This window comes from Lygodium microphyllum, chromosome 7 (genome assembly GCF_053477565.2).
Source record: "Lygodium microphyllum isolate KBCC chromosome 7, Lygodium_microphyllum_v1.1.10, whole genome shotgun sequence".
In the NCBI taxonomy this organism is placed as follows: domain Eukaryota; kingdom Viridiplantae; phylum Streptophyta; class Polypodiopsida; order Schizaeales; family Lygodiaceae; genus Lygodium; species Lygodium microphyllum.
Window position 1 is genome coordinate 101,516,911 of NC_141141.1, and position 24,764 is coordinate 101,541,674.

Consider the following 24,764-nt stretch of genomic DNA (forward strand, 5'->3'; position numbering starts at 1 on the left):
AGAGTAAGCACTTCACGTCGCTCCTCCTATCACCTCGACCCACCCCTATCACCATCTCCTCCCCTCTTGAGTATCCAAGCGACGCTCCCCATTGCATATTCACAATTGGATGTAGTTCGGTTGACACCATTAAGAATGGCTCTCCTGTCAAGATGAAGGGGCAAAAAAGTGCCACCTCAAGGTGTGTTCTTATTAATTGTAATGCTTTCATTGTATTGTATTTCTGGTACTTGTGATTGGTTGCATTGTGTGTGGTTGCTTTCTGGTATTATTTTAGGTTAGAGAGTTCCGCACATATCGAGTTCGTGGCTCTATGTTCAAAACTCCGTGTGGATGTCGACCATGCTTTGTTGGATGCATTGCGGTGCGTAGAGGAGGCATCCACCCATACTATGAATTTGTTCGCCATGTAAGTTTGCTAAACTAGTTATAGCTCTCTTGGTTATTGCCTGATGATTAGGGCTAGGGGTTTTGTTATTTTACTAAACTAATTTGGGCTTTTATTCATAGTTGGATGGAGTATGTGATTCCAAGAGAGCACGTCCATGATGTATGTTTCGTGGATAGTCTGTGGTTTCCATACATCAATATAGTTGAGCCACAAGACGATAGTGTTTCGTTGAGGAATTACTTTGATAGTTGCGATCCCACGAGGGTCACATTTATATTTCTTCCTGTGCTTGTGAGGTTTGTAGTCCCTTTATGCATACTTATTGGAAATGGCAAATCATAGCCCTTTGATGCACTAGTTTTAATAGCATTCTTTGATATATAGGTCACATTGGTGTCTTTTTGTGGTCTTCAACCCTATGCTAAAAAAGGTTGAAATTTTACCTAGTGATCAGGGAGCCATCCTATGCCTTGACTCATTGGAATGCACTGATTTCACAGCATGTCTACCTTATGTACACAGGTATCTTAACGTTCTATATGCATCCATGCTTTATGTTGTGTCACATATGTATTATGTTCATCTCTTTTGTGTCTATGTTTCAGGGCCGTGTTTGCATTATCGAGGCTTTGTACTGACCCAGTGTGCGCTAACTTTCTATCGCACGTGGAGAAAACGAAGCTCGTCCACATTAAGGTGTGTCACTATAGTGTTAAAGTAATGCTATCACTTAGAAATGTAACATAGGGAAGTTCACATAAAGATGACTATAATCCCTTTTCACAGGCCCCTCAATAGACAAATGCAGTAGACTGTGGATTCTATGTGATGGCTTTCATAAGACTACTCATCGAGGGTGGCGTGGTTGGGAAACCGACCAAAAACTGGGTAAGCCTATACTGGTATAATTGCTTTTGCTATGCGACTTTGAATGGTCTAGTGTGCATACCTCAATCCATAATCAACTTATTGTATTGCAGTTAATAAGAAAATGGTTCAATGCCACCTACGTTACAACTCTGAAGCCGTAGAAAGACTTTGTAATTGCGAGGTACCGGTGTTGGAGAGGTGATCTTGTGTGGATTTACTTGGTTTGTGACATTTACTTGGTTTATGGCAATCATGGACTTATGGTCTCACTTATGGTCATATACTTGGTTTGCGGCAAACATGTACTCACTTGTCAATGTCTTTTGGATATTGATGTAATGATACATATACAAGGTTTCAATTGTATTATTTTTTTATGTAAAGGTTTCTTTTATTTCAAGCATTTTTATGCCAAGGTAATGCTTTCATGCTATGGTTTGGGATTTATTACATATTGTTTTTTTATGTCAAGGTAATGCTTTTATTATGTCATGGTTTATGCAAGGTTTTGTATGTTGAGGTAATGCTTTTATGCTATGTTTTACTAACTTTGATAGTGCATATGCTACATGGTAGAAAAGAGAGGCATTTAGTGCATGTTTTATAGGTCACAAAAAAAACTAGGGAGTAAAGGGGTTTTGTGAATGGATCATAAACATTTGCTTCTTTGATTGTGAAGATCAATTTTTTGTTTTGTGAATGTGTTTATTGACACATTGTTATCCAATGGTTTTCTAAGTAGCAGGTTCAACCCTCCATTGTATTTGGTAGTTTAAAACTCGCTTGTAGAATGATGAAGTCACTAATCTCATGATTTAATGTTACTAATCTCATGATTTAATGTTACTAATCTCACGATGAAGTCACTAATCTCATGATTCTCTCTCTCTCTAAATCAAAGCTTATCATTATTGAATCCTCATGTGGTTCAAAGATTTCATTGCACCATAGTACTTTGTTACATTATTCCATAGGATGTGTGGTTAGAAATCATTATTTGATCTTATCTTTTTCCAAGTTCAAAGTAAATGTTCAAGTTGATAAGTTGTCTATATTACGTAATCTGATAACAGACACACACACACACATACACACACACACACACTCTCTCTCTCTCTCTCTCTCTCTCTCTCTCTCTCTCAAATTGACCTTCGGAACATGAATTGAACTCATGCATCTTTTGGAATGGACCCATGCATTTGCATTATAAGAAAATTGGATGTAGCTTCTTCTTGCTTTATCACATGAGTCAATTTGTTAAAGTGTGTTCCATCTAGTTAGTTATCATTTTGGAGTGCATCTTTTTGACATATATGACTAGAAAACACATATACATATATCCATTAAGTGTTTCATCTCATTAGTTCATAGTAGCCCTTTCAATAGAGTTACTACACACACACACACACACCCCTCTCTCTTAGTTGGTGCTACACACATGAATTGTACTTATACATCCATTGTTCATAGACCCTTGTCTTTTCTTTGAATAATAAAATATAACATAGCTTCAACTTGCTTTATCACATGTGTCAATTATGCTTCCCAACAATGCACCCATCATTACTAACTTAAGCAATCAATTTTTGTGCAACTCTTTAAACATGAAAGCATGTCACATTTGGATTACATGAACATGTAGTGATAGGAAATAACCTGTTGGATGTGTTGCCAAATACACACACTAATTTCTAAATAATAAAATTAGATAATTATCCAATCTCAATCCAACTCCATAGGTTGAGGCTGACATGGATGTTCTTTAACAAAATCCAAGACACCACCATAAAAACTAGCTAATTCCTGCAAATAGAGTAAGATAAAATCCAGGAGAACGTTATCCATTAGATGGACAATCATGTGTATAATACAAACATTCTGAACCTAGATGCCAAGACTTCTGTGATCGTGGACCCATCAGGGAACGAGAGAGAAAATTGACGCTCCTCATTCTCACTGTTGTAGTGCAATACAAAATATGACAAGTGCCAATGTAAGACTCACCATACAATCACACCGCCCTGCCGATCAAGATAGAATCCACTGGACGACGAGCATACCGCAAGGATAGAGGAGAAGTGCATGGCAAGTATTGCATGAATACACTGCGAGAGGGTCCACCAAAAATGTTTTGGTGCAGCAATGAGGACAATATATCCGCGGTTTTGGGCTAAACCTTACACGACCCCTCCCTCGTTGATGCTTGCGCCTTAACATGCCTATGATAGATGGACGCTTGGGTTATGATGAGGACTCCCCCCTCTCATTTGGACAATGATGATGATCCTTGCCATGCCCTAGGCATGTCTGTGTGACATTTTCCTAGATCTGATAGATCCCGCCCTTTTTAGGCATGTCAATCTCCTGTGGTGTGAACATGTGAACAAGAGACTCTTTAGCACTTTCCAATTGGTGCATACAAGCATCCATCTGTGCCGCTGTGTAGGATGGAATCCCATCCTCGATCTTTTGAAGGAGGCCTCTAAAGTCTGCGATGGAGGACACGAGATCCCCTTCCTGCACACCACCATCGGAACCTGGTCTCTCCAATCCTGTGATTTCATTGCCACCTGGTCTTTCCTTTATGTCATCAAAGGCATGTGCACTATCGATGATGGGGAGAACCTCATGAAGGTGAGGAAAATAGCTCTTCAAGATGAGCCTCAAACCATGAAGATGTTTACAGTCAGTCAACCAATCAGGGCAATCACAGTAGTTTGATTGTACACTTACATGATACCATTTTGCATGTTGGGTTGTGCTCGCTATTTTAAACAACATGGTCCCCTCGTTAATGACTTGAAGAGAGGAGGGATCTTGCTCATACCGCTGAAGAATCTTCTCCCCTGCTGCCAATCTAGCCGTATGACTCTTGCTTGACCCATAGACTTTGAAGCGCTCAGAATCAGCTGGCATAAAAAACATGTATAAGACAACAATGAGTTTCAAGGAAAGGTCAAATGTGCAAATAGAAAGGAAATCAACCACATTACCTATATCTTGCTTTTTCTTGAAAAACTCCAAAGCTGATCCACCCATTCTAGACCTTGACGACGAGTCACCAACAAGGGCATGCAGCAGATCCAAAATGGACCTGTTGATCCTAGCATCAAGTAGAGTGTACTTGATATATTGCCAAAGTCTCTCAATGAGGTTGGTTGTGTCGACATTGCCATGTGGAAATATGCGACCAAACTTGGGCCATCTTGCACGCCAAATACAATCTTTCCCACACCATCCATTGGTAACGTATCAGACCACGTTTGGATGAGCGGAATAATGATGAAGCAATTGCTCAAACATATCATCAAACTGTGACTTTGTAGGGCAATGCATAAGATTGGACAAAGAGGCATACACATGATCGCGCTCATCTGTAGGGACCTTGAATCACGCAAGAACATGTGAAGTACTCACGGTCAAGCTCATGGAATTCACAAAAAGGCAATGCTTAAAAGTAAAATGATATTGAAAAGGTGTACCTGTGGCAAGAGATTTTCAACCCATGCTTTCTTTGTGTGGAACCAGCATAGAATAATATGGCATGCACATTAACGTTTGTTGCCACCAAGGTAGTCAGTGGTCCAACAATGAGGGTCTTCTAGAACAACCTTCGAGAGCGCCTCCAGCTCTGGCTGGGACTTATCAATCACCAGGGCAGCAGGGCGAATATCTCCCATCCTAGAGAGGACTAGTTTCATGGTGATTTGCAAAGCCATAATCTCTTGGTTTGACCCATTGTCACTAGTGCATAGCATAAACCAAATAGGGATACCCACCCCATGTTGGTTTGGTAAAACCGCCGCATAAAGCGGAAGACCAAACACATTGGTCTTGAATGTGCTATCGATTGCCCAAGCATTGTTCTTTGAGAACCTCTTACTCATTTGCAACATCCATTCGTCCTGGACTATCAGTACGAATGGTTTGTCCTTGTCCTCTATGGCATGAGGATTGTATGGTTGGCAATAGAGTACCTAAAAGACCATGTAGATGATACTATCAAATAGATGTACTAATTTTCGTAGCTTATAAACATTTATGAGAATATGACAAATACCTTGTTTTGATCTCGTAGACGGAGAGCCTCCAAATACATTGCCGTCCAATCATCCTTCGAAAGTTTGCCTGCAGCAGGACGACATGTAGAACATTGACGCTCAAAAGTAACCTAATATCATAGAGCAATGGCTTAGAAGGTAACATACCTTCAGTTCGAATTTGATATGATAGTGTCTGTACCTCCCTTGGTATCATGAAGAACCTATAAATGACACGATCCAATGGAGATGCATTTTTCAAATGAAACCACTCCTTGCTAAGGCTCATCTTTGCGACGTGGCGACATGTCCCAATGTCAAACAGGTCATCCTTGCAGCAATCAATCACAGTTGGATGCACCGGCAAGTGATACAAGTCGGCACGAGATCCAGGTACATGACCCTCGTGTGGTCCATGGACTCGTATAGTGACATCATTGAGATCGTATTTGTACTCGATCTGCACCTTGAAAGGGCAACCACATTTCTTCGAGGTTCGCAACCTGCGGATTTGGGAGCCCTTTCGAGTTGCTCTACCACTGCGATGACATGCATATTTCACTATTGTCTTCCCTAAACCATGCTTTTTGGTCGAGCGGACCTAGCCCAACCTAACATTGTGTTCAAGCATGATTTCTTGAAGCCTCCGCTCAACAAGAGATCTATCTACAGTAAGCTCCAAGATGGGTGCTCTTCTTTCTAGAACCTTCCCATGAACTAAAAATGGGCCTTTATAACCATAGGGCCTTGTGAACACCTTGCAAGTACACCCACTGATGAGATCTCTCACATACGCAAGAGGAATGCCATGCCTTCTCAAGTCAGTACACCACGTGGATTTAATGGAATCAATTGTGACATTGATACCCTCGTGAGCACCTGTAACCTTGTTTATGTGATTTTCAAGGAATATGCTCTCCCACTCCTCTATACATGCAATGCGCAATGATGGCTCCGATTTCAAGGCCAATGTAATGTGTCCATCACCATTTCTACCAATGCAAAGACCTTCTCTGATTCTTCTCCACTTCTTCAAGTCGAGCAACTCCCTCCTATGGAGTTGCTTGAGCACCTCCAATGTGATGGCCTTCTGCCCGGTCAAATCACTGACCATCAAGCTGTAAGTCTCTCTATTAAAAGAGTACTTCGATGAGGAATAGGTAGTTGGGCTTGGTGCATTGATAGTGATTTCTTGTGGTGCCGAATCATTGTCTCCACTTAAGAAATCAAGCATCTCAACCTCCTCGCTTGATGATCCATCTAATGTCTCTTCATCCGTGTCAAGATCATCGATCTCAATGTCACTTTCCATAATCCATGCGTGTTGACTACATACGTATATATCATCAAAACATCATTCCAATGTCACAATGCATCCAATGCAAATATGAGAGGAAGAAAGAGAGAGAGATATGCACCTTGTAGTGGAAGCCATGAGCAAGAAATCGAAATATGAACCTCAAACCTTTGTTCCAATGATCTCGTGAGCTTGTATGCGCTTGGAATATGGGCCTCCAACCTCCATTCACAACAGCACACGAATGCGCCCTGCGTGCAGGATTTTCCTGTGGGTAATACCGAGAGCTTTTCGGTTTTCGGTACCAGGTCGACACAGTTTACTTTAATGGCTGGGTTTACTATTATGTCTACGTTTACTTGTAGTCCACGATTCAAAAACTTATATTAGAGATAGTGGGCCCCGTAGAATCTACTATCTTCTTACTGCCAGCCCATGCAATCAATTTCAACGACTAGCGGTGCATTTATAATCCTGGATGGGTTTACTTTTGCATGTGGCAGCAAACATCCCCAAATTTCGAGACGTCGTTCCTCCTTCAAATCCAAGTTTCCGGCTGGTTGGGTTTCTGTTTGCTGGTTGGGTTTTGTAAATCCGGTTGGGTTTACTTTTGCATAAAGTAGCGGCTCGGATGCGTGCCTTTTTCAGGGTCAAGAGGAGCCGTTGATCCCAACTCCCCGAGGTCATAAAGACCCCGTGGGAGATAGTGCTGAGGGGAGGTGACCTTTACGGCATCTACATGTTGTCGTACATTTGATAAGGTCAAAGATTTGAATGCTTCCATTTCTCTCGACTTTTGCATCTTAGCCTTTGTTTGTGATATTGCCCTTGTGCACTAGCACATACATTGACACATGCATTGGCACTCACACTTACACATGCATAGTGTGTTTTTGTGTGCATATGTACTTGTAGTGCGCTTTTGTGCACTTGAATCTTGCACATTCCCACCACATACCATTGTGCATAGATACAATCATAGGCACTCACAACGGACTTGGGCTCTTGATTGGTCCCCCTTTCCTTTTTTCTCTTTGGCCAAGCATCCACCTTGTTCGCAAAGGAGGTTTGTTGGGCCAAAGGAGGAAGGAATGAGGCACCTCACAATGTTTGTGTGCCACCCCATCATTCATTACAAATTCTTGCAATCGCATGTGCTTGCGTGCACTCTAGTGCACATACACTTGCACTAACACTCCCACATGCACTTGTTTGCATTCTTGTGTGTTTGGGCTTGCACCTTGCATTGTGCACACTTCGTACCCTTGTGCACATGCACCTTGCACCCTAGTTCCCATCCACAAGATGTGTCCACAAGCATCTCTTGCACTTGCACAGTAGCCACTACATGACCCTTACACTCACGTGGCATCTTAAAACACACCATAGTGCACTACACACCACACTAGTGCACTACACTTTGGCACACTTGCACTATAGTATCATGTAGTGTATTATCCCTAGTGTAGTACACATACGTGCACTGTGCACAACCTTGTGTACTAGTGCACACACTTGTGCACTACCCACCTAGTACAATACACCCTACACAAAACCTTGCATAACCACTTCTGCCATACATACATGCCGTTGGGCACTCACTGCTAGATTAATTCCACTAGGTCACGCAATGCACCCACTATGCATTACTACCTCCTAGTGCACACATAAGTGCACATCAATGTGCTAAGCCCATGTGCACTTGCAAGAGTCTCTTTTTCCTCTCATTTCCAACCCCAATACCCACCCTATTCACAAGGGAAGGTCAAAGGGAAGGAGGAGGGTGGAAGGCGGCACCTTGCAATGCACTAATGTGCACTTGTATGCATTAGCACTAGCATTGACATTGACACACACACATGTATACACTTGAGCACAGTGGCACTTTTGTACACTTGTGTGCACCTATGCCCACACCCTTTAACCACTCTAGGAAGCTATACATAAACCTTACACTCTAGCCTCACCTATTTCACATGAGTCTACTTGCGGGCACGAGTTCACTTAGGTGTAGTTGCACTACACGTGCACGTGCATGCAAGTGTACACTTGTGTGCACTCATGTGAGCTTGTGAGTTTTTGTGTGCACCTAAGTGCATGTGCACTTATGCTTGAATATAGCCCCACCATAGTACATTACGCCTAGACCATAACATCACCTCATATGTAAACCATACCGCATTTGTGCACATGCACCATGCACTAACCCAACACACTAAGCTCAATCTTCCATTGAAGCATATCCAAGGATATTTAGGAGAGGCATGATCAAACTGATATTCACAAATTATTATGGCACACAAGAGAAAAAAAGATATAAGAAAGGGATTGTTAACCCTATTCAAGGTACGCAAATTGCCCCAAAGCTAGAAATTGAAAAAAGAAGTAGGTGCACATCCAAAATTTTTAAAAAGAAAAGGCACAATAGGGAAGAGAACTTCAAGATGAATGATGACCAATGCTCAAAGGGAATAAGCCCGTCAAATTAGAAAAAATGTAAAAATTCCTTGAGGATTTTAAGTGCTAGGAATATGCGATAATTCAAAAATAACACATGTATACCACATAACACTTTTTGTCTATTTTTTGTGGCGAATATTACACTTCCAAGGTAACCTTATACATATCATTAGACTTCCACTAACATGTATTAGTAAACTTGTATTATTACTAAACTTCTATTATCATCTCATACATATTATTATTAGACTTCTACCATTACTTACCTGAGTAAGAGAATTATTAGACACATGCATACCACATAAAGGTTCTTGTCTATTTTTTGTGGCAAATATTAAACTTCCAAGGTAACCTTATACATATCATTAGACTTCCACTAACATGTACTACTAAACTTGCATTATTACTAAACTTCTATTATCATCTCATACATATTATTATTAGACTTCTACTATTACTTCCAAGATAACCTCATACATATCATTAGATTTTTACTATAGCCATTGCTAGACTTCTATTATCACCTCATACATATTATTAAGCTTCTACTATTTCCTCATAGCACCTAAATTCTCTCTCTATCTAAACGAAGATGAGTCTTTTGTGCTTTTGTAAGCATTAAACTATAGAAATGTTGTCATGTTTGTAATGGAGTTGGTCATCGAATTGAGAGTAGTGTAACCTCTAGGCAAGGCAGGTATGTCATCCATTACCCTACTCTACTTGGTCCCATCACTCTTTTGATTATTGTTATGGTTGTTTATAGGGTCAAATTAGGGTTTAGGCTAAGGGTTTATATCATGGGTCTTCCTTTCATTTATTAAACATATCTTAGTTGTCTCTATCATGGTATTTGTTTCATAATCGACTTACCAAAAAAAAATCATATTTATGAAGAAAAATCTTTCATTAGAATACCCTCATTATAACTATCATTTCAATAAATAATCATAAGATTTGCATCTAGATAGTTTGTGTAGATCTAGTGTACATTTGTTAATCTTCTAATAATCATGTCTTTACAAGGTTCCTTGTTGTGACCTTTTTATACCATGAACCTTGACCTTTCTTTGTCATGACCATTCAACATTCATTATCTTGACCCTTGATTTCAAAATCCTTAACCTTTCAATTTCATATCCTTCGGTCTCATGATTCTTGACCTTCCATTGATGTGTCTCTTCATCATTATTAGTCTTTTTGAAAAGAAAAAAGAACCTTGAACCTTAACCTATCTACATGCTCCACAATAATCGTTAATTTAATATATCATAAAGGAAAACATTGTTTCCTCATTATTCAAGGAATAGAAGGGTAACATAATCAATGAATGAAAAGCTATAGTAGAGGATTTAGTTTTAAAATGGGGTCCAAAAGAGTAACACATTTCAAGCATTGATGAGGCTTTTCTTCTTTACAAACAACTAGGACCTTGAAATGGTCTATGTTGTATTGATTTGAGTTAGGTGTCTTAAGGCCAAGGCCTTCAAGTGTCGATCAATTTTGTGTTTTTACTCATCCTATAACACAAACTTATTTGGCCCTCATGAATGATGATTTGCAAGCCTAGAATCCTCTAACTAAACAATTACAAAGCATTCTCTCCACTCTGTATTTGGCATTATGAAAACTGTTGGCATGTTAATTAGATGCTTGACCACCATGTGTCTTTGCTCAACTATTAAAAATCAAATTTGATGTCTTTTGGACCACACATGAAGGAGGAAAAGCAAGGTGTTCTTTTATTGGTGCCTCTACCTACACAAAGGAAGTTATTCTATCATTTGTCATCCCTCGATACCCATATTTGTTGATTCATAAGGAAAACCCACAAATAGACACATGTGAGACTCATTCCTAATGGTTTCATTGTCTCTTTGGCATACATTCCTTATTGTTTCTTGGTTCAAGGAGTAATCACAAAGCATATCAAAAGGGAACATGATGGCCATCGAAAACTTGAAGTTTTTGAAGATAGCCAACCCACTATATGACATAACTACATTGTATTGCATAACAAATAATACACACGTACAATCAGCATGGAATACAAGTGGACAGGAATAAAAGAGTAAAGTAATCAATGAGATCAAGGGAGAGAAGTGAAACGAAAGTTCCCTAAAAATGAAACTTGTTTACCAAAAGGCGCCGTTGCCGGGGATCGAACCCGGGTCACCCGCGTGACAGGCGGGAATACTCACCACTATACTACAACGACCGCTGATGAAAACAAAACTGCTCATTTTTTATTGTCAATTAACAATACGATCCATAAATCTCACAACCCTCCAATTATGAATAAAAAATCGTCCACGTGATTAACCTGCACATTGCCCCGACCATTGATTATAAAAGGCACGAAAGTTAGACCCTTCCACGCGCGACCTACCTCATAGAGTGGCCATGTGATGGTCAACAAGGCTTTATTGTAATACAAATATAAAGGAGGCACCCCTCTAGATGAATGTCTGGCTCCACTACACCTCTCCTACACCTCAAGGATTGGCCCCAAGATGCGCTACTCTAACATAAAGCACATACGAACACACTCTTCTCTTATATATTTCAAATGTTCCCAAATATAAAATTTCCTCACTTTTGGCAATTTTCCAAAGATTCGATCGTCTAGCCTACAACTTGGGTTTTCTCACAACTCAGCATAGGTCACCTGTTTGGCATTCAATTGCTATGCATCCAAGACTTACCATGTGATATGCATGATGCAATTGTGGATGACATACCTCATGCTCAAACATTTTATGATAAAAGAACAACAATGTGAGGTGCAAGAACAATCCTTTAATGATTTCCAAGCTACTCGTAATCGCAACGTTGCTAGAGACTAGCATCGTTTCCTCATGCTACTAGTCTCTCTTAAATTTAAATGGTGATTGGCCTGTATGCTATGCATAATCAAATAAATTAGAATTTAAAATATTTTCAATGACCACTCACTTTTACAAACCCTCTTTTCTCCTACCATTTAGGTTTTGCATTCGTTTGGTGGATAGGTGTAACATTTATTTTTATGTAAATTTTCATGTAAAAATCAATAAAAATCATACTCTTACATAGAAACAAGGCTTGACCAAGGAGATGGAGGCCAAAACGTTTTCTTACTAGTTTCTTCTTCTTCTTCCACACACAATACAATATACACAAAGTATAGATACAACATAAAGGAAAGTGGCCTCCTAAGTCAAATAGTGCATAATTGACTATACCAATTGATTGGCACTATAACTATGCGAGTTGTAGGTAGGTGCAATAAAATAAATATAATAAGGAATAAGTCAATGGCCACATGAGGATCATAATGACTACCGATGTGCTAAGTGTAGACGTGCGGACTCATCTAGTTAGGTGGTCCATCGTCAATGTCTGCATGTGTTGAGCTTGCTATCTCAACATGTACGCCACAAAAGCCACACAGTATACTTAGGGACATGTGTAGCTTAGTAGAATACTTTAGATTTTCAATTTGTAGGCTATCATAGGTTATATAAAATTATCCTTTCCTAGGTGCATCATCCTTCACCTTAGATCACTTTAAACCTCTTACCTAAGGTGCATCAACCTTTCATTAAGAGCATAAACCTTTTTTCCTTTATGGGCATAAGACTTTTGCTTGTCAATAAGAGTTAAACCTTGTAGATTCCACATTAGGATATTTAGATCCCCAAGGTATCCCTAGGAATCCTACACCATTGCACTATTGTGAAAATTGCATCTAGGCATCTCTTGCCTCGCGACATCCTTTGTGCTTTGGTTGGGATTTGGGTTCCAACTATGAGTGTCTAACACTCTTTCCTAGGTGTCACAAGCATAGACAATTCAAGAGCGAGCTTCATCTTTAGGGCATACACACCAGGACACATAGGATAATACACTCACCATAGGAGACTCCAACTTAGGAAATCTACCCTTAGCCCATGTAGCCTTAGATAGGGTTGTCAACACATTAGGAATTCCTAGGAGACCTATAGTTGGCATCCTTAAGACCTTATGTGCATTCTTAGTCACACCCACTAACATATCCCATCCTCTTAGGGTTTAGTCCTAGCCATCCTCATTCCTCCATGGCACACTTAGTTACACATAGGATGAGTCCTAATTAGGTGCCCTTTCTTTTAGTTCATCTAGTCCTTAGGATGATTTCCTAGATCGAGCCCTCACAAGCTTACACCACATGACGCACAACACAGTATGCCTTGGTCACATAGGATCACAATATACAACACACCATAGTCACTTAGGCATTTAGAGACTAGTCCACTACATTAGGGGGAGAAATCATTCAATCAAGATGCCAAGTGCTGAATTGCAATCATTGAAATGTGACTTTATGAGAGTTGTAATCGTTATAGGGCTAGGAACATTGTGTTGATTTAAAATATTTGCAAGGGCATACAAAGTGTATCAAGACTGTGGAACTATGAGGCAAGCCAACATCTTAGCGATCCATTCCAACATCATTAGAGCCAACTTGGGACTAGAATTGCTTGCAAATTTTGGCTATAACTTAATTGACTAGACCTTTATTTTCTAAGGTCTAATCTAATCCTATTTTTTAATCAAATTCAAGTGAGTTTGACTCACCTCATTAACCAAGATTTGTTGAGTGACTTGCCATAAGGTATTGCCACTTGACTTAAGGTAGCATTGAACATAATTTTTCAAGCAATACACTTGGTTGCGCAATGACCAAGCCAATTAGAAGATAATTGCATAGAGTTGACAAAGGGAGAAGTTGAGTGCTACAAAGGTCTAAGCACAACCACATTCAAGCTTACAAGGCCAATTGTATCACAAGTCCAAGGCATCCACAACCATCAATAGAAAGAATACAAGTGTAATGATTTGCCAATGTATTGTCCATCTTATGAATCTATGTGAGGCAATGATGGTACATCGCAACTAGGAAAGCTTTTTGTCTAGTGAGAAGATTTTGTGGGCATGCCATACAAGGAGCACCCAAGCAACATCTACTCATAGTGTATGGTGGATCTAATCATCCAACTTAGCTCCATTGAAGGCTTTGTTCTTCTCACACTTTGACTTGCATATGATCTCAAGTCTTTCATGCCTTGCAAACAAGCCAATACATTGATTATATTAGTAATCACTTCAAGCTAATTGCCATAGATTCTACTTAGAGAGACAAAGAGATGGGATTGAAGCTTTAAGAGGATGAAGATCACACACACACACACACTCTCTCTCTCTCTCTCTCTCTCTCTCTCTCTCTCTCTCTCTCTCTCTCTCTCTCTCTCTCATTTTGATTGTGCTCAAGGCCAAAAGTGAGCAAATAGAGCATGATTTTTGAAGGGCCAAAGGTAGAGCACAATGCTGAGGTAAAGGTATAGAATATTATGATTCATCTGGCTTTTTGCTTGCATTTTCTCTAGTTGCATAAAACTAGTTGTGCCATTGCATGAAGTGTTTATGTCTCTCAAATACCAAAAAATGGCATTACCACCATGATCACTGCCGCATCATCATCACCATCACCTTCATCTCCATGTAGCATGCTTGGCATCGTCCTCCTCATGATCATCATGATCGTCGCTTCAATTCCTGCCATTACACCCTGATGCTGCACACGGTCCTGGACCTGTGGTAGATTGTGCATGCCGTCCCACTGATCATGTTGCAAATCGTCTTCATCACAACCATCATCGGCGATGGCCTCCATCGCCAGCATCACCTCAATCATCATCATCCTTATGGGCTACAACGTCATCGTCTTCTTCACCTCACGCTGTTGGCCACCTACAGCTCAACACCATGGACATCAGGTTTTAGTCCCCTTTAGCTGCTCATATTCTCTGTGACCATCGGGCTGCCTGTGTGCTCCCTGAGTGCTACCGTCTCCTCCAATCGGCTGTCATCACCACAAATCAGGAATAGGTTATGTAAGCACTTAGCGTCAGTTCAAGCGCTAGATAAATCATTGGAGCAATAGGCAGATACAATCGTGTCTCGCTGATCGGCCTGTGGAACCACCCTACTGCTGCACCTCCTGCAGACTACTGGCCCCCCAGAAAACATCATCATCACCATCTCCTTTACCATCATCTCTCTTCCCAAGTCCATCTTCCTTGGTCTCCCACCCCCACCTCTCCACCACGTCAATACCCCTCCCCCACCTTCGTCTTCTTCTTCCTTTTCCTCTCCCCCATCTCTACAACCTCGTGGCCTCTGTGCCACTGCTTCGGACTCTTTCACCCAATCACCACTAGAGCTAGAGCTATCCCTCCTGCCATCTTTGTTGCCCCTCTAATGCCATCAAGCGACTGCAACCACCGCCATCCTGGGGAGAGAAGAGCCACCAACGCAAGAGGAAGCACCACTAGGAAGAGGAGGCGGAGCCGCCATAAGAGAAGCCAGAAGGGCTGCAACAGTCAACTAACCACTTGGCACTAATGGAGAAGGTAGTCAACTAACCACTTGGCACTAATGGAGAAGGTAGGATTTTATTTTGGACTGTGTGCAGCTTATTAAAATTTGACTGTTGCGGCATTCAATTTGGCTAGTTGCTGTGCATTGAAGAGACTAAAATTGGGGCTGGGGGTGGGGCCCGGGGGGAGGGGGCACCTGACACCATGTATCTCCGCTTTCCCGAATCCCACCCTCCTCGTAAGCGAGGATATGTATTATGGAGGGAGGCCCTCAGCACTATCTCCCACGGGGTCTTTATGACCTGGGGGAGTTGGGATCAACGGCTCCTCTTGACCCCCCTCCTCACGACGGCTTCACGGATGTCGATCCTTGGGCAAGTAAACCCATCCCAAATCCGTGACCCCGCCCACAAGTTTAAACCTGTCCAGCCCGTCGATGGGACTGGAGAGACGTGTGCGCGCATGCGAAACTGGAGACGCCTTAACTCCTCATCATTGGGAGCCGCCCAGAGAATGTGGTGCCGCAAACGAACAGGGTGCAGGTGACACGTGTGCGCATGCGAAGTCTCCCCTGCCGCCTTTGTTTCTCACGAATGCGTCTCCAGCTCTTGCACTATCGTTCATCCGTCCTCTCCGTCTCTCTCTCTCACGACCCACAAATGCAATAGAGCCGCCATTGATATGGACCCTGTGACGCATTCGGCTCTCCCACAGACAGGTTCAAGGACGCCGTTCCGTGCTCTCCGTCTCTCTCTCTCACGACCCACAAACAAAATAGAGCCGCCATTGATACGGACCCTGTGACGCATTCGGCTCTCCCACAGACAGGTTCAAGAATGCCGTCAACGCACTCGGCCCGGGGCTAGACAGCCAGCCCATCCCTCAGCACTGTTGGGCATTCGCATCTGCATCACACACGGTTGCAGGAAACAATAGGTTCGGATGCGCAAAATCTTTGTTTCAAGGCCATTTGATGCACAAAATCTTTGATGCACGGTTGACAAGGATTCCAATTCTTTGATGCATTTGAGGATCTTTGTTATCACTTAAATAAATGTCTGTTGTTGAGATGCTTCTCTCAAACTTTGATTTTTGACAGTTTTGTTACCAAAAAGATAATTCTACACTATGTTTTTAATCCATAGCATTGTTGTACGGCCCTAGAATGGTCTTGATTCTTGATAATGCCACATTGGTCTTGATTCTTGATTATGCCACATGAGTCTTATGAAATCATGTCTTCCGAAACATGTCTCATGAAGTAAGAAAGCACACTATTTTATATGTTTCTAACTACATGACTTGTAGAGGACAAATGAATGACATTCAGGATCATTCTTGGGTATGCTATTGTCATCCCTTCCAAACAATTGATCTTGTCCTCCATTCCAAATATATTATCTTGTTGTTGTGATTGTAATTTTTAAAGCTCTTTCTATTGCCATGGTTTGTTGCACTCTCATGGTAATGGAATAATGATACATAATAGATGTTTATTGTAAGATTAATAACAAGGGCTATGGGGTCTAGGTGTACGTGACTAACCATTGCTTGAATAATTTTGTTGTTGTCAAGATGTGCCTCCAACACTAGAGGAGTTGTCTATGCAAAAACCACTTATAATAACAAACGTAGCTCTTCGAAAGATGCCAAAAAGATAATTCTACACTATGTTTTTAATCCATAGCATTGTTGCACAGCCTTAGAATGGTCTTGATTCTTGATTATGCCACATGAGTCTTATGAAATCGTGTCTTACGAAACATGTCTCATGAAGTAAGAAAGCACACTATTCTTGATGTTTCCAACTACATGACTTGTAGAGGACAAATGAGTGACATTCAGGATCATTCTTGGGTATGCTATTGTCATCCCTTCCAAACAATTGATCTTGTCCTCCATTCCAAATATATTATCTTGTTGCTATGATTGTGATTTTTAAAGCTCTTTCTATTGCTATGGTTTGTTACACTCTCATGGTTATGGAATGATGATACATAAGAGATGTTTATTGTAAGATTAATAACAAGGGCTATGGGGTCTAGGTGTACGTGACTAACCATTGCTTGAATAATTTTGTTGTTGTCAAGATGTGCCTCCAACACTAGAGGAGTTGTCTATGCAAAAACCACTTATAATAACAAACGTAGCTCTTCGAAAGATGCTGGACAAAGATGATGATGCTAATTACATGTCTATATGAAAATTAATGGACATCATAATGGAGGTGGACTCATTGTTTAGTGAAATTATTCAATGCAAAAATGATCTAGATATGGCTTAATTACATAGATTAGAGTTGACCATGCCTACTATAGTTGGGTACATGCATATCTATGGCATGATAACCATGCCTGCCAAGGATATGATTAGATAGGTGATGGAGTCTCTAGTTAGCCATTGATGTGCCTAGGATTTGGGTTTCTCTAGCCAATCGGATTGCTAGTAAGATCACTAATATAGTATTGAATAATAAACGCTACATATTAGAGTGGTCATGTACGTGTTGTCATGTACTTGGGTTTCTCTAGCCAATCGGATTGCTAGTAAGATCACTAAGATAGTATTGAATAATAAATACTACATATTATGGATTACTCATTTCTTGTTGTCATGTACTTGTCATGATGGATTACTTTATGAATTCTGTTATGTTACATGGTTTATATCATGGTTATGAGTAGTTATGGACTACTCACTTTTTGTTGTAACGTACTTGTCATGGATTAGGTGACATGGATTTTTTTATGGATTATGAGTAATTATGTACGATACCGTGTCATGGAGTACTCACATCCTTTGCACTTAGTTGACATGCACTTGGTTATGAGTAGTTATAAATTTCTAACTTTTTGTTGTTTTGTGACATGGATTATCCAATGGTTATGAGTAGGTACGCACGCTTTTACCTCCGGCAAATGGCTCCACGCACTCGCAGCCATCCTTCGTCGGATGTCCATTCGCGAAAAAATACCAGAGTAAGATGCCCTATTTAATATTTGTTTAGGCTTTTCTTGACGTTCATTATTGATTTCTCACATATTGTGTAGTTCCCTTTCTTTTTTTTTAGGTTGCATCATCTCCTCGACGTACTCGTAGAGGGGTTCGGGCGGCAGGTGCATCTCAAACATCCATCGAAAGAGATGTGCCGAGCTACACTCAGGTAAGTGTTTATCCTACTTTCGGTTTTGTTAGTAAGCATACTCCTAAGATGTGATACTTAATAGAATGTCACATTACATAGGAAAACCCACCATACATGGAGATCACACTGCCTGATGGGTCTATTGCTCGCCAGTGCCGTGTTGATATTCTTTGTCCGAAGAGGCATGTCAACATAAAGAGATGGGCAAGGATGATACAACATTTGAAGGATGAGCATGGTATCCATTATGATATTCCATGTCGAAAGATCGGCCGTCCCATAGGCACATAGCATGCTCGCCATACTGTTGGTGCTTGGCACCGCCAAGCAGAGGCTCAGTTCTCTAACCTTGAAAGAAAGTTGAGTTTGGCCCGGAGTAAGTACAAGAAGGCTCAGTATGTGAGAGCGAGCTCATTATGGGACTTACTCAAAGATGCTGAGCATACCATGGAGGGGCAGGAGTATGTGGAGGCATTTGTGAATAGACAAATGGGCAAATATGATTCCAAAAGAGATGAGCGTGTGCAGAGAACTCAGAGTCGAATAGCGGATGGCTACCAAAAACATGTAAGTCTCTTACCTGATATTGTTTTTTCTTCTAGTGTCATATGCAAATGCAATTTTATTACCCTGGCCTTGAGTTTATCATTTTTTATATATGTATATTCACTCACAAGTTGCCTTCCTTAGAAACGACCTCGCACACGAGAGTATGAGAATGTGCCTCATATTGATGATGAGGGTCAAGTCCTAGACCACCATCCCGAGTTGCAAACAGTGGAGCGAAACTTTCAGATGGAGACGGATAGCTTATTGCGGACTGGTCCTCCATCCACTGGCGATGTTATGGATTTTCAGGTTAGTTTATGGACAAGTTTGTGGCTTTTGGTTATGGTTATTATTATGGTTGTTGAGATATCGAGCTCCACTCGTGATATGCCAGGGTGACCATTGTGCATTTATATCACCGACTTGTCAGTTGTAGATGCGGTTGGTACACCGCCCATGAATAAAAGCTACATGATAGCTATCCTTATCTACTTTAGTTCGTGGCTCAGTTAGTATGCCACCTTAGTTAGTTGATTTTGGTTTGAGACCCATATATAGGGTTCTTCTATTTCTTTGTACCAGAGTTCTTTTGGCTTACACAACAAGAAGAGGAAAACTGTTTTCAGCCTCCACCCTTGTGTGTATTCCCCCATTATGCAAGCAAGAAAGCTACAAGTGAGACTCCTTCCTTCTCTCCCACAATCTTGACATGGTATCAGAGCCTTGTTCGTGGTAAGGAGCTCAAGAAAGCAAGCCAAGCTCGCGGTGTTCTGGTAAGAGGAGCAGTGTTGCTTTCATTTTCTGTTTTGGGAGCAGATCTCTACAGGTAGCACAGCTGGAAATTGCAGGAGTGCATTGTCTCAGGTTAAGACGCCCTTCACGGTGAAGCAAGAGGGCAGTATATGCTGCGGGAGATGGGCTTTAGTCCTTGGCGACCCTGTTTTTTTGATTTGAGGCCATTTCAAGGCCTGTTTTGGAGGGGGAAGTTTTCTGCACACACTCAGAAAAAGGCCCAGTTTTATGCTGTGCAGCCACTGTTCTACAGGTCGGTGAAAAGTTACTGTAGAAATTGCATCGTATACTTGTGCGCAGAGACATTGGGAGTTATAGAATCATCATTGGTTCCTATTTATGCAAAATCGTCACTAGGAAGTGACTGTGTGGTCAAATACCACTTTCGCCAGTTTTGCAGATTTTTCCTTGTGAGGGTGAAGCTGTGTTTTTTGCAGTGACAGAATTTTTTGCAGTGTTCTGTAATGGCGTCTGATTCTCTTTCACAGATTGTAACTGAAAAGCTTGACAAGAACAACTTCCAAGCATGGAAGTTTAGAATGACGAATTTCCTTATGGGAAAAGGATATTGGAAATTTGTTGCATGAAATGAAGAAAAACTAGTTCTTTCTGATGTTCCCAATCAATAGCAAATGCAGGCATTTAAAGCATGGCATGAGAGAGCAAGGAAAGTTATGTACTGGCTGTCTATCAGCATTTCAGACTCTATGATTGTGCATATTCAAGATGCAAGTACGCCAAAGGAGGCATGGGATACTTTTCAAAAATGTATAGCACAAATACACAAGCCAGGAAAATGCAGCTTAAGCAAGAGTTGCACAATGTGCAAAGAGAAAATATGAGCATCAACGACTACCACATGAAGGTGAAGAAGATTGCAGATGCACTTGCTTCCATTGGGTCGCCAGTGGAAGATGATGATTTAGTTTCAGTGCCCTTGAATGGTCTAGCAAAGGATTATGCACAGTTTCGAACATCCATTTCAGTTCGTGAAAGATTTCCTGATTTTGAGGAGTTGATTGCTCTTCTAATTTCTAAGGAACAGAGAAATGGTGGTGCATCTTCTTCAGGAGTAACTTCAAAAGAAACTGTCTTCTACTCAAATGCTGGAAGAGGTAGAGGCAGAGGTAGAGGAGGCCGATTTGGAGGCCGTGGTAGAAATCAGAATATGCAGCAAACTCAAGAAAACCAGTCCTATGGAGGAGGACGTGGTAACTCTAGAGGCAGGGGGAGCAAAAGAGGTCGTGGTGGATGGCAAAGAGGCCAAAATGCAAACAGCAATGTTGAATGCTACTACTGTGGTAAAATGGGTCATATGGCTAAAGACTGCTATAAAAAGCAGAATGACATCATGAATGAAAAATTGCAACAAGGAAATTATGCATCTTCTAGTAGACAGGGTGATGACAGAAATGAGCATTTGTTTATGGTGCAGCATATGAACAATTCTGTGACAAGAGCAGAAGAAAGCAACGAAGTGTGGTATGCTGACTCAGGTGCATCAAACCATATGACAGGTCATGCAGAATGGATGGAGGATGCAAGGAAAATGGAAAAACCAGGATTTGTGGAGACTGGTGATGATACTGCGCATTCTATTGTGCAGATTGTAAAAATTCATTTGTCTATGTAGGATGGGAAAAAGAAATACTTGTCAAATGTATTTCATGTCCCGAATATCACCAAGAATCTGGTTTCTATTGGTCAGATGGTTGAACAGGGCTTGCAGGTCGGATTTAATCATCATGGATGCTTTGTTGAGGATATGAAAAATAAAGGTCGCTTGATAGTAAAAGGAAAGAAGAAGGGCAGAATGTTTACGTTGGATGCAGACATGCCTGAATTGAGTGCAGCAATGTTTGCACATGGGACCGGTGTAGTTGCAGATATTGATATCTGGCATAAACGCATTGGTCATGTTAATGTACGACTTAAATCAATGCAGGCCCAAAACATTGTTGCAGAATTGCCTAAATTCAAGGTTGCAGAAATGCATAAGGTATGTGAAGCCTGCCAATTTGGAAAACAGGCAAGGAAACCATTTCCTAGACATGTTCAAGAGAGTAAGAAGCCATTGGAATTAATCCACTCTGATGTGTGGACTACTAAAGCTGCACCTCTTGGAGGCTGTCATTACTTTGTCACTTTTATTGATGACTATAGCAGAAAAATTTGGGTGTATTTTATGAAAAAGAAAAGTGAAGTTTTTGGGCATTTCAAAACTCTTAAAGCTATGGTTGAAAAAGAAACAGGCCTGCAAATAAAATGCCTAAGGTCAGATGGAGGGGGAGAGTACCTCTCAAATGAGTTTGCAAGGTTCCTGCAGGAGCATGGCATAAAGCAGCAATATTCATGTAGTCATACCCCACAACAAAATGAAATTGCACAAATGAAAAATAGGCATATTGGAGAGGTATTTCGTGCCATGCTCAATGAAAAAGACCTGCCAGATTTTTATTGGGCTGAAGCAGTTGCTACAGCAGTCTACATAATGAACAGGACTCCCACTGCAGCAATACATGGGATGACTCCAGAGGAGAGGTATACTGGTAGGAAACCAGATATTTCTCATTTGAAAATTTTTTGTTACATTGTCTATGTACATGTGCCAGATGAGTTGAGATCCAAGTTGGATCCAAAAGCTGAGAAGTGCATCTTTATTGGTTACTCTCTACAGCAAAAAGGGTATAGATGATATAATCCTTCTACTCGTAAGTTTACAGTGAGCAGAGATGTTTTTGATGAGATGAGTAGCTGGTATAAACCAGTAAATGTGATTGATGATGTAGATACACAAAATGGTAATGCTGCACAGAATTCACAACAGCAGTCACAAAAACCTGGAGCGTCCTCTAGCAGTGGTTCACATTCTTCGCCATGGACATGCAAATTGAGATCAGGAGAATCTTCTCAAAGCAATGCAGATAGTGGTATGCAGGTATCACCAAAAGGAAAAGAGAAGGTTGATCAGCCGATGTTTGATGTGAATGCAGGTCACTCTTATGTGGATGGTGAATCCAGTGGCTCAGAACAGAGCATTGATGATGAGTTGGGTATTCCTTCTATTGTTACACCTGGAGTAAGGAAGACCAAGGATGTTTTGAGAGTACCTGGGAGTGAACCTATTTTGCGCAGGTCTACGAGAGCTAGGTATCCTGTGGATAGGCTGAAATATGATGGATTTACAGCTATTCACTATGCATATATGGTCAAAGTGATACAGGAACCAAAACCCACTTCTTTTGAGCAAGCCATGGGAAAAGAAAAATGGGAGAAAGCCATGGATGAAGAAATGGATGCCTTGGAAGTAAATGCTACATGGAAATTGGTACCTTTGCCTAAAGGTAAGAATGCAATTGGCTGTAAGTGGGTTTATAAGGTGAAGCACAATGCAGATGGTTTTGTGAACAGATACAAGGCAAGATTAGTAGTCAAGGGGTATGCACAAACATATGGCATTGACTATGAAGAAACATTCAGTCCGGTTGCAAGGATGGCAACCGTAAGAGCAGTCATTGCTATGGCTGCATCAAAGGGGTGGTCTTTACATCAGATGGATGTAAAGAATTCCTTCTTGCATGGTGATTTGCAAGAAGATGTATATATGGAGCAGCCACCAGGTTATGTGCATGTTGTTCATCCTGAGTTTGTCTGCAGGTTGAAGAAAGCCTTGTATGGCTTGAAGCAAGCACCTAGAGCATGGTCTGACAAGATAGGACAGTATCTTGTCACTATTGGCTTTCAGATTTCCAAGACAGATTTCTCACTTTATGTGAGAAAAACAGAGAAAGGTATTATGCTACTTGTCATTTATGTTGATGATTTGATTATGACAGGTGACAGTGATGAAGATATCCTTCATGTGAAAATGCTATTGAAGCAGAAGTTTGAGATGAAGGATTTGGGAGAGCTGCATTATTTCTTGGGCATTGAGGTGATTAGATCACCAAGTGGGATGCAGCTCTTGCAGAGGCAGTATGGATTGGACATGTTGTCCAAATATAGGATGATAGGCTGTAAGCCTATTTCAGTTCCTTTGGAGCAGAATGTGAAGCTGAGCGCAGATGCAGGTGAGCTTCTGGAAGACCCTACTATGTACAGACGCATAGTAGGAAGCTTGATTTATATGACTATTACCAGGCCAGATTTGAGCTATGTTGTTGGATTGGTAAGTCAGTTTATGCAGGCTCCAAGAAAACCGCATTTGGATACGGCTAGACGCATACTCAGGTATGTGAAGTCCACATTGCAGTATGGACTATTTTATGAGACTGGGGTTCAGATACAGTTGCATGGATACACTGATGCTGATTGGGCTGGTAGTATTTCTAATAGACGATCTACCAGTGGATATGTGTTCTCTTTTGGGAGTGTTGTAGTCACTTGGAGCAACAAGAAACAGCCTACAGTTGCCTTGTCGAGCACAGAGGCTGAGTACAGGGGCGCAGCAATGGCTGCATGTGAGGTAGCTTGGTTGCATAAGCTACTTTATGATATGCATCAGTCTACAGATGGGCCAGTTGTCATTTACTGTGACAACATGAGTAGTATACACTTGGCAAATAACCCAGTCTATCATGCTAGAACAAAGCACATTGAGGTGCATTATCACTATGTGCGAGAGAGGGTTTTACTAGGTCTTATTGATCTAGTTTATGTCAGCACAGAGGATCAGGTAGCTGACATATTCACGAAGGCATTGGGCGCAGAGAAGCTGCGCAAGTTCAGAGACCTGCTTGGTGTGCAGGAATTGGGATTGAGCTCGAGGGGGAGTGTTGAGATATCGAGCTCCACTCGTGATATGCCAGGGTGACCGTTG

General features: G+C 41.1%; 1 non-coding gene across 1 annotated transcript; it reads right to left on the reverse strand.

Annotated features, from left to right (window-relative positions):
• Window positions 1–11,204: 11,204 nt before the first annotated feature.
• TRNAD-GUC (transfer RNA aspartic acid (anticodon GUC)) lies at window positions 11,205–11,276 on the reverse strand. Its single transcript has one exon. It is a non-coding gene; the product is annotated as a tRNA-Asp (tRNA).
• Between the last annotated feature and the right edge of the window lie 13,488 nt (window positions 11,277–24,764).